The following is a 9730-nucleotide window of genomic DNA, read 5'->3' on the forward strand; positions in this document are numbered from 1 at the left end:
CTTCGCTTTTTCGTGTTCATCCTGGCATTAGTATTTACTGGAGATTCAATGCCTTGTATTATGTCATACAGAATCACACAGGTACTATTCAATTTCCAGGTCCACTGGTTTAACAAAGTTGGAGGTGGCGATTATTTTAGATGTCTTGCTTGAGTGACAATGTAGCACCTGGGTTGAGCCCAAGGACTTGTTACCCTCCTCTTTTCCGTCTGTTTTTCTATCTCTTCCTCACAACACTCCCGAGAACCCTCCAGCAAACTCCACCACACTCCCCTTCCTGCCAAACCCTTCCCTCTACGTCGTCAGTAATCAAGACAGACATTCATGGTTTATATGCAGCTACCTGCTGGACCTGGACGATCATTTTATGTTAACTTATGGTTCACATTCTGGCTTCATGACCACAAGCTGATAGCCCTTAAATCCAACCACATATATACATCCTGTTATACAACTGATGTTACTGTCTGACGTATGTATGGTGTGGCTTGATGACCTTACCTGCTGATGGTCATAAGTCAAACATGTATCATTGCAATATCGTGATTTGTATGTTTTGTTGTGTGGCACAGATTCTGGTGTAGATATCTTTAATAACCTTTACCAGTTACTATCCAGTATAGTGAACGATAGACAGACTTACGTGTTACAGACTCCGTATGATAAACACCTGACGAATCTCGACACAAACATTTATCTGTTGGGTAAGATCAGAGAACGAGTCGTCCAGTGGCAGAACATAAACCTACAACACGTAACAACAACAACAACAACAGCAACAAACAACTGTTATGTGAAGAGCGAGTTATTCAAAGTGAGATGATCACAAGGAAGTTAGGGATATAGAAGAGTAGGAGTGAGGTATAAGGTGGAGGCCCAGCCACCGTGGCTGGTGCTATATAGAGCAGTAAGGGATAACACCATATCTTAACCCCTGGTGATGTGTGAGCTTATAAACACTGGTGGTATTTATGGCGGCCACCAACCAGGAAGTAATGTTCACCAGGTATTGCTCTGCTCTACACTGATCCAACAACTACAAGGATAATGTTGTTATAACCTTCTTGATCATGCTGGTTATAGAAGTATTATAGATACATGTTGGTGACACAAGGATAATGTTGTTATAACCTTCTTGATCATGCTGGTTATAGAAGTATTATAGATACATGTTGGTGACACAAGGATAATGTTGTTATAACCTTCTTGATCATGCTGGTTATAGAAGCATTATAGATACATGTTGGTGACACAAGGATAATGTTGTTATAACCTTCTTGATCATGCTGGTTATAGAAGCATTATAGATACATGTTGGTGACACATCATAATGATGGTCTCGTCTGTTGTCCACATAACCACAGTACGTTACTACAGTACATACAGTAATATCAGTCGTAACAACACTATGTATGTAGTCGTGATTACCGTAACATGTGGGTGGCAAGATTGGATGACGTAACGTAACAATATCAGACTTCATCATTCTCAGTAGTTTAGATGGATCATGTAATATTTGGCGTTGCTTCATGTTTTATCAGATGATAAAATGATGGTTGGCCTAATGACCTTCACAAGTCAGTGGTCATTAAATCCCACACAGCAACCAACCACTCAGGATGACCAGGAGGGAGCCACCTGGTGCAGACCAAGTGTACCAGCCTGGTGGAGAGGATCAACTGCTCCACCTCAGGATAAGAGCTGCTCAAGTTCTGTAGTGAGGGACACTCCAAGTGGCATGTGAAACTACCAGTCTTAGTTATAAACTACCGCCCGGCTGGCCGGTGGGTGGCTGTGGCCAACATGAACCCAGGGGCTACACACACACACACACACACACACATACCGCCCACTGACCTGACCACCGGCCGGTGGGTGGCTGTGGCCAACATGAACCCAGGGGCTACACACACACACACCGCCCACTGACCTGACCACCGGCCGGTGGGTGGCTGTGGCCAACATGAACCCAGGGGCTACACACACACACACACACACACACACACACACACACCGCCCACTGACCTGACCACCGGCCGGTGGGTGGCTGTGGCCAACATGAACCCAGGGGCTACACACACACACACACACACACACACACACACACACACACACACCGCCCACTGACCTGACCACCGGCCGGTGGGTGGCTGTGGCCAACATGAACCCATGGGCTACACACACACACACACACACACACACACACACACACACACACACACACACCGCCCACTGACCTGACCACAACCACTGTGACCTGACAACGTGTGGCATGTAGCTCATCCTTGGACAACATTAATCAAATACCTAGACAGAATTTTTATGTTAGATAAAAGACATTTCTTGATAGTAAACATAAGAAATGATGACGAAAGATAAGGGACGCTATTACAGGTAAATACTTTGTTGAAATATGAAATACTCTTCCTCAAACTAGCTCCCTGTACTGTACTTTATTTTACATACCCAGAGGAAAATATATTCTGTGGTTAATCAATATAAATGTTCATGTTTAACAGGTTTTCTATTTCTGATAGTATTTCACTGATTCAGGTTTAAGAACCTTGGTTCTGAACAACCATTATAATGCAACACAATACATATTGATCATAAATAAATCATTTATCACAATAACCATTATGTTTGTACCAGATTCTTACGTCCTCAATCACGTTTGTTAATATATAAGGAATTTTTCCGCCACATTTCAATACATAACATATATCTACACGTGTGGAAATATATGTATATGTTTTTATAAATTTTTCTTTGGCTTTTATAATCAAGGTGTAAGATATCCGTCTGAAGAAAATACTAGATAATATTATAGGTTATGTGTGTGTGTGTGTGTGTGTGTGTGTGTGTGTGTGTGTGTGTGAGCGCACACAGGAGTGAAAACATATTTTACACTTACAAGGTTAAGAGACGGGGCAACACGAGTGTACAAATCCTTTCTCAAAAGACTCACGTGATAATGATTAAAGTAGTACACACACACACACACACACACACACACACACACACACACACACAGAGCGGCGCCAGGCTGGAGGCGGGGCATCGTGACGTCACAGGCAAGTCCCTCCCCCCGCCAGATCCAAACATGTGTTGTGTCTGGTGATGGCGGTTCAAGATTTCCCACATTTATATTGATCTTTACATTATCATCCACTCCCAAAGTCACCTGGCATTCTTGTGTTTCAACAACAGACGTGATATATGCAACACCAGGCAAACATTGTACCATTATCTGATAGGTTAATTGGTGCACAATCAAGAACCAGTGAATTTCATCGCCGCCATAAGTAAGTAAGGAAGGTGACTTTAATGATGATAAATACGACCTGGTATGGCTGTGTCTACACACTACCGCCATCTGGTCAACATTGTACATACCAACATTTAAACTGTGACATTCAACCACAAGGTTTAAAGTCGCTCATGAAAACGCGAACTTAAAATCTATCCATTTAAATCTGCCATTCATCAATAAACATTTAAACACCATCATTTGAACGTAAACCTTCCAGCTGCGTTATTTTTCCAGAGTCCTTTAAGATACGTCATATAAACACAAAACTTAAATGTACGTTAAGCTTGTGCAAATCATATTAAATATCAAGCTTTTAAATTAGAATTGTAATGAAACTGCGAACTTTTAACTCTGTCAAATTACAGCTATTGTACAAAATGATTCACTTAATTGACAAATTTTAATGTCACTTAATTTAACGATATCCTTTGTGGTTCATCTTTGAAACACAAACCTTGAAACTTTGTCTCTAGAACTGAACACAACCATTAAGTTTCATAACTGGAATGGAAATTTGGATAATCTATCAAAATTCGTCATATAACGCGAACTTTTAAATCCTTCCATTCAGTTGGGCCGTTACTTGCCTGGCTGCCATTCATAATATGTCCTTTTATATTGTATGTTGACTACGCTCTCATTCATTCGTCATTTGGATCGTCTCACTGATATTCCATTCATAAACTTCATTCCTGCAGCTTATTTTTGACCGCCATGTTGCTTCCTCAAGGTTTATAATTCTTTGTGTATTTAATAATAGAAGATTCAATGATATTTCTCGTGGTACTGGAATTAGAGTTAATAATGCCATCTCAGTTATTAACTCTAACTCAAGTACCACGAGAAATATCATTGAATCTTCTGTTACTGAATACACAAAGAATTAATATATTATTAGTGATTGTCTATACAAATTGGATAACTTTAATGTTGATAAAATTTGTAAACAATTCACCTTCTTGTCCACATAATAAGTTTATGATACGCTTGTTGTCTGTCTTGGACAATCACATGTTTACCATATGGCGTCCTAGCTACGTCTCTTCGTTGTATATCAACTGACTGTTATATTTCTCTGTTGTGTCTCCCCTGATGATGTGAGTTTTACACGAGAGTGCACTTGGGAATTTATCGTGTTTATTTTCCCCGTGGACTCATAAGAATATACTTGATCACGTGCAAATTGCGATCCTTTTCAATATATATACACACACACACACACATATAATATATATATATATATATATATATATATATATATATATATATATATATATATATATATATATATCCTTCAGTATGTTTACTTCGATAATGAGGAACAGAAGAAGGAGCCAAGCAAGTAAATTTCGTCAAAGACATCTCTCTTTTCTTAACGTTGCCTCGCAAAGATTTTCATTAATTCAAATTGAAGAAACAGACGAATTTTCTAGTGTCCGGTTAGCTCAGTGGTAGAGCGTGAGTCTTACACACTCAAGGTCGTGGGTTCGAGACCCACACCAGACATAATTTTTGTCTTTTTCTTTTTTCATTTTGTCCGCATCACATGTGTGCAACATTCAGTATGCTCGTACAACGTTATAGTGAAGATCTTCACAATAAATTGTGGTTTTCGACCTTATCTGAAAGGGTCAGGTCCACCAAGACGTCCTTGAAATCTTCCAGAAGCTTCTGGCGATCCTCCTCCAACTGCTGGGCACATCAGAGTCAACATGGGCCGGATATCGATTGTGGAACGACTTAATCTGCTTCCGGTAGTTAGCAGGGATGATAATGAGGGCTCTGACCTCATACCAGGTCAGCTTAGTTCCAGTCTATTGCTTAGTTCCAGTCTATTGCTTAGTTCCAGTCTATTGCAACGACAATAAAAAAGTGAAACTCATTTCTTCGTGGAAAATTGAGAGGAAAACACGACAGCAACATGGAGATTTACTCTGTGGTTATTTTGCCGGTTAGCCGGCAACGGTCGGTCAAACACTATTTTGCCGTGGTAATCTCAGTGCTTCATATAATACTATGTCACAAAAACTGTTCTTGAGGGCGTAGCTCAGTGGTAGAGCACTCGCTTGGCATGCGAGAGGTCCCGGGTTCAAACCTCAGCGCTTTCATTTTTGTTATTTGGGAATTTCATTGTTTTCAGTCTTATATATATATATATATATATATATACATATATATAGGGAGAATAAAAAGATGTTCTGGAAGGAGGTAAATAAAGTGCGTAGGACAAGATAGCAAATGGGAACTTCAGTGAAGGGCGCAAATGGGGAGGTGATAACAAGTAGTGGTGATGTGAGAAGGAGATGGAGTGAGTATTTTGAAGGTTTGTTGAATGTGTTTGATGATAGAGTGGCAGATATAGGGTGTTTTGGTCGAGGTGGTGTGCAAAGTGAGAGGGTTAGGGAAGATGATTTGGTAAACAGAGAAGAGGTAGTAAAAGCTTTCCGGAAGATGAAAGCCGGCAAGGCAGCAGGCTTGGATGGTATTGCAGTGGAATTTATCAAGAAAGGGGGTGACTGTATTGTTGACTGGTTGGTAAGGTTATTCAACGTATGTATGACTCATGGTGAGGTGCCTGAGGATTGGCGGAATGCGTGCATAGTGCCATTGTACAAAGGCAAAGGGGATAAGAGTGAGTGCTCAAATTACAGAGGTATAAGTTTGTTGAGTATTCCTGGTAAATTATATAGGAGGATATTGATTGAGAGGGTGAAGGCATGTACAGAGCATCAGATTGGGGAAGAGCAGTGTGGTTTCAGAAGTGGTAGAGGATGTGTGGATCAGGTGTTTGCTTTATATATATATATATATATATATATATATATATGATATATATATATATTTATATATATATATATATATAGTTGATAGAGATGCTCTGTGGAAGGTATTAAGAATATATGGGGTGGGAGGCAAGTTGTTAGAAGCAGTGAAAAGTTTTTATCGAGGATGTAAGGCATGTGTACGTGTAGGAAGAGAGGAGAGTGATTGGTTCTCAGTGAATGTAGGTTTGCGGCAGGGGTGTGTGATGTCTCCATGGTTGTTTAATTTGTTTATGGATGGGGTTGTTAGGGAGGTAAATGCAAGAGTCTTGGAAAGAGGGGCAAGTATGAGGTCTGTTGGGGATGAGAGAGCTTGGGAAGTGAGTCAGTTGTTGTTCGCTGATGATACAGCGCTGGTGGCGGATTCATGTGAGAAACTGCAGAAGCTGGTGACCGAGTTTGGTAAAGTGTGTGAAAGAAGAAAGTTAAGAGTAAATGTGAATAAGAGCAAGGTTATTAGGTACAGTAGGGTTGAGGGTCAAGTCAATTGGGAGGTGAGTTTGAATGTAGAAAACTGGAGGAAGTGAAGTGTTTTAGATATCTGGGAGTGGATCTGGCAGGGGATGGAACCATGGAAGCGGAAGTGGATCATAGGGTGGGGGAGGGGGCGAAAATTCTGGGAGCCTTGAAGAATGTGTGGAAGTCGAGAACATTATCTCGGAAAGCAAAAATTGGTATTTTTGAAGGAATAGTGGTTCCAACAATGTTGTATGGTTGCGAGACGTGGGCTATGGATAGAGCTGTGCGCAGGAGGATGGATGTGCTGGAAATGAGATGTTTGAGGACAATATGTGGTGTGAGGTGGTTTGATCGAGTAAGTAACGTAAGGGTAAGAGAGATGTGTGGAAATAAAAAGAGCGTGGTTGAGAGAGCAGAAGAGGGTGTTTTGAAATGGTTCGGGCACATGGAGAGAATGAGTGAGGAGAGATTGACCAAGAGAATATATGTGTCGCAGGTGGAGGAAACGAGGAGAAGAGGGAGACCAAATTGGAGGTGGAAAGATGGAGTGAAAAAGATTTTGAGTGATCGGGGCCTGAACATGCAGGAGGGTGGGTGAAAGGAGGGCAAGGAATAGAGTGAATTGGAGCGATGTGGTATACCGGGGTTGACGTGCTGTCAGTGGATTGAATCAAGGCATGTGAAGCGTCTGGGGTAAACCATGGAAAGCTGTGTAGGTATGTATATTTGCGTGTGTGGACGTATGTATATAAATGTGTATGGGGGTGGGTTGGGCCATTTCTTTCGTTTGTTTCCTTGCGCTACCTCGCAAACGCGGGAGACAGAAAAAAAAAAAATATATATATGTATATATATATATATATATATATATATATATATATATATATATATATATATATATATATATATATATATATATATATATATATCGTCCGATCAGGGAAGTTAAGTAACGTTGGGTCTGGTTAGTACTTGGATGGGTGACCGTCTGGGAACACCAGATGCTGTTATCCCTGGGGATAGGGAAGAAAGTATACTTGCCTCGTATTCCCTGCGTGTCGTACAAGGCGACTTAAAGAGGAAGGGAGCAGAAGGCCGGAAATCCTTTACTCTCGTTTTCAATTTTACAAAAGACGGAACAGAGAAGATATAAAGATATTGTAAAGATGTAGCTAATATAAGATATAAGAATGAATGGAAGATACGAATGTAGCTGAAACAAGGAGTAATGAAGATTAAGGTGCAATGAAAATTATTCTGTAGTGAAGATATATGTATATGTTAAAATTTTGTATTGAACATCAAGAAGTAATGATAATGATGAAAGTGTAGTGACGATGAGGGTTCAGTTGGGGAGTGGTGACAATTGCCTTTACAATGATAATAAGGAGGCAACACAATGAGGAACACAAACTTTCCAAAGCTACGTTCAAGTCAGACTTTGAACTAAGTTTGGTAAACAGGAGAGTGATGTTGAGAGTGTAGTGAGGAAGAGTATAGTGATGATAAGGATACTGTCAAGATAGGTTGTGGCGAAGATACGAATGTAGTAGAGATAAGGGTTATCAAGGAGTAAAGTTTATTCAGAATGATTATGTAGTGAAGATAAGAACTATTTCTAGTGAACATCAGGGAGTACAATGATGATGGTATGGTAGAAATAACAGTGTAGTGAAGAAGAGGGTATAGCGAAGATATATTTAGTGAAAATAAGCTAGTAGTGAAGATACACGTTAGTGAATATGAGGTTGTAGTGAACTTAACCTTATTGACCTGATCCCCCAAATCCTCCAAACTACGTTCAAGGGCGGATCCAAAGCCAACCGAAAAGGCTATTTCTCTGTGTATTGTTAGTGGTGGTGGTGGTGTGTAGGTGTGTGTAATCATCTATTTGCACTGTATTAGGAGGGAGTTTTACACTCGTGGGGCCCCGTGTAAGTACGTTGTTTGTGTGAGTGGGTAAAATCTAAAGCCTTCCTTGAAACCAGCTTAGTCAAGATAAGGTCATATGAAGATGAGGTTGTAGTGAAGATTATAATAAGCCTTGCATAGTGAAGATAAAGGGATCAAGGAGAGGAGATATAGTAAAGAATATTATAGTGAACACAAAAGGATTCAAGCTACGTGCAGGGTTAGCCTACGGGCTTGAACTTACATTTTAGGTCAAAGGCATCACCAGTACACCCCGGCCAGCATTAAAGTTTATCCGTACACACACACAAACACACACACACAACACACACACACACACACACGCGCACACACACACACACGCGCGCACACACACACACACACGCACACAGAAAGTAACTATTCAACAATGATTTCCCAAAAGCCATTTACCTCATATCCTTTTATTTCGATGCTTGAAAATGGGCAAATTTTCGTCAAAGTGTTTTTTGTCTTATTAGTACTTATGATGATTTATTGATTCAAAAAGTATTGGTATTTCGAAACTATTTAGAGCCTTCAACATCTCTAGCCATCTTCACTACACTCTCAACACCATTGGCCATCTTGACTATTTCTTCGACACCTTTAGATTTCATCAAATAATGATCGCAACAAAACTAAATGAATCCGTCTACATATCCGGATTTGTATGGGATTTAATCTGGATACATCTGGTTATGTGACGTCACATGATCCAGGGGTATATAAGGCCGGCGGCGAGAGAAGTGTAATCATTTGAGGATGGGAGTCCGTACCGACAACATCTCCTCTCACACTCTCCGGCAAGAAGAAAATTTGGTAAGTGCACCTCAGGCCGGAGTCAAAATGAGCGTTCCAGTTGTAAAGTTGACCCAGAAGGATGTAAATGACCTGGTGGTCATGAGAGAGGTGGGTCGGGGAGGCAACGCCAAGATTGAAACGGTGTTGTTCCGTGGATCGTGTTGCGTCATCAAAAGCCTTCTGGACGGAGTGAGTTGGAAAAGTCTTATGGATGAAGCCGACATTCACAGGAGACTGGCTGGGGCTGGAGGAGCCCCTCTACTTCGAGCAGTGTGCCACAACCCCCCATTGATCATCTTAAGCCACACTGGCCAGCCTTATGATAAGTACATGAGAACATGTCGGTCGGACGAGGAAGTGGTCGAGTCCGCCATCATGGTCGCTCGTCGGCTGATGGAAATCC

The 9730-nt window shown here is 40.9% G+C and overlaps 1 non-coding gene across 1 annotated transcript; it reads left to right on the plus strand.

Annotated features, from left to right (window-relative positions):
• Nucleotides 1-4747: 4747 nt before the first annotated feature.
• Nucleotides 4748-4819, plus strand: TRNAV-UAC (transfer RNA valine (anticodon UAC)). Its single transcript has one exon. It is a non-coding gene; the product is annotated as a tRNA-Val (tRNA).
• The last annotated feature ends 4911 nt before the right edge of the window (nucleotides 4820-9730 follow it).

This window comes from Panulirus ornatus, chromosome 12 (assembly GCF_036320965.1).
Source record: "Panulirus ornatus isolate Po-2019 chromosome 12, ASM3632096v1, whole genome shotgun sequence".
NCBI lineage: Eukaryota > Metazoa > Arthropoda > Malacostraca > Decapoda > Palinuridae > Panulirus > Panulirus ornatus.